The sequence below is a fragment of the Helobdella robusta genome (assembly GCF_000326865.2).
Source record: "Helobdella robusta unplaced genomic scaffold HELROscaffold_16, whole genome shotgun sequence".
NCBI classification, from domain to species: Eukaryota; Metazoa; Annelida; class Clitellata; order Rhynchobdellida; family Glossiphoniidae; genus Helobdella; species Helobdella robusta.
In genome coordinates, this window is record NW_008703893.1 from 3,593,291 (window position 1) to 3,595,862 (window position 2,572).

A 2,572-nucleotide genomic window follows, 5' to 3' on the forward strand; every position below is an offset into this window, starting at 1 on the left:
CAACAACAATAATAATCAAGGTGAACATGTTACCTATCTTAATAAAGGTTTAGTTATTTTTGAAGATCTAATGAATGACTGAATGAATGAATGAACGAACGAACGAATGAATGAACGAACGAACGAACATATGAACGAATGAATGAATAAATAAACAAAAGAATGAAGGAAGGAAAGATGGATGGATGGAAGAATGACTGAACGAACCAGCCAAAGAATTGACTGCGTGCGGGTAGATAAGTGATTAATTTATTGATTGATAGATTTATAAGGTACCATAGCAAGTAGGGAACATTAATTAGCATACAACAAATAATAAATATAATAATAATAATAATAATAATAATAATGATAATGATAATAATAATTTCGTTAATCATTAAATGTTAATGGCGGTAATGATATTAGCCGATAATCCTTTTAAATGTTTCAGTAAACAAATGACTTAATAATAATAATAATAATTATTATTATTATTATAATTAATTATTATTAATTATTATTAATTATTATTATTAATTTTTATTATTATTATTAATTATTATTATTAATTTTTTCAAGGCCATTTCTATAAGTTATCCTTGGCTTGCCTGGACAAGAAATTAATGATGAAGAAGTTAAAGGTAATAAGAATAATGGTAATTACATACATACATACATACATACATACATACATACATACATACATACATACATACATACATACATACATACATACATACATACATACATACATACATACATACATACATACATACATACATACATACATACATACATACATACATACATACATACATACATACATACATACATACATACATACATACATACATACATACATACATACATACATACATACATACATACATACATACATACATACATACATACATACATACATACATACATACATACATACATACATACATACATACATACATACATACATATATATATACATACATACATACATACATACATACATACATTTGCTGATCCTTTTGGTCATTGTAGGTTGTGCAAATATAGACGCTTAATTACTATTATTATTACATCATTTTATAATAATAATAAATAAACTACTACTACTACTACTACTACAAAAACTACTACTACTACCACTACTACTACTACTACAAAAACTACTACTACTACAACTACAACTACTACTACTACTACTTTTACTACTATTACTACTACTACTAAAGGTAATTTATAATCATAAATTTGTTCATGTGTGTTTGCATTTGTCTAAATGATAAATTATTCTTTAATAATAATATAAAAATAAAAATATTCTTTTATTATAATTTTCTTATAATTTCTATTGTGGTTGTTATTTCTAATTTCATCGTTCGTTGTTGTTGTTGTTGTTGTGGTTATTGTTGTGTGGTTCGCCGTAGTTGTGTGCTCATTCAAGTTGATTCTTTTTATCCCTTTATATAGTTTCAATGACTAGTTCTTTTTATATTCTCTCTCTCTCTCTCTTTTCTCCCTCTTTCTTTTCCTCTCTTTCTCTTTTTTTTCTTTTTTTACACACATACACACATATGCACACGGCTACTAAAGATGGATATAAAGAGAAAGAGAGAGAGAGAGAGAGAGGGAAAGAGAGAGAGAGAGATTGTAGTTGATGTTTTATATCCTTCACCGTCAACATTTCTGATACTTAATCGATCTCTTTATGTATTTATTCATAACCAACTGATTGTTATTCACAACACTGCCTCATTAACATATTCGTGGCCACCTCACTCATTCACATATTGATGACCACCTCATTAATATTCACGAAAGACCAGAGTAACCTTGACATTCAAGAACAAATGCAATCACGATGACGAAAGGAAGGCATGGAATTTGTGGTTTAAAAAGCAGGCGAGCTACAAGCAGAGAGTTCTGGACGTAGGTAAATAATTATGCATATAATTATGGCTATAATTATCATAATCATGAATAATTATAAGTACCTTCATTGCTATAATTGTTTTTGTGCTAAAAATAGGCTACAAGAATTCCCAGAGTTTCGGTCTGATAGACATCTGCGATGTTGCCTACAATGCTGTTGACCTTTATTGGCTGGCTGGACCCGTTAAGGTTATGATGATGATGACGACGATGATGACGATGACGATGATGACGATGGTGATGATAGTGATCGTTGATTTTTTTTTCTCTCTTTCATTCCAGGTAAATTTAGCAGTCAACAGCCTAAGCACAGCCTTCAGTAGCCAGAAAGGGGTCAAGGTCATCTTGTTATTATTTCTATTATTATTATTATTGTTATTATTATTATTAATTATAGAGATAATTACATTTTTAATTATTCGAATAGTAAATTACTCGTCAGATTATTTCAAACGCCATGCAGGGGATCCCACTGCTGATACAGACAGACACGTACGTCATTAATGACGACGAAGCTGATGACGCTACCACCACTACTACTGCTGCTACTGCTACTACCGCCACTACCACTACTACTACTACTACTACTACTACTACTACTACTACTAATAATAATAATAATAATAATAATAATAATAATAATGATAGTAGTAGTGATAAT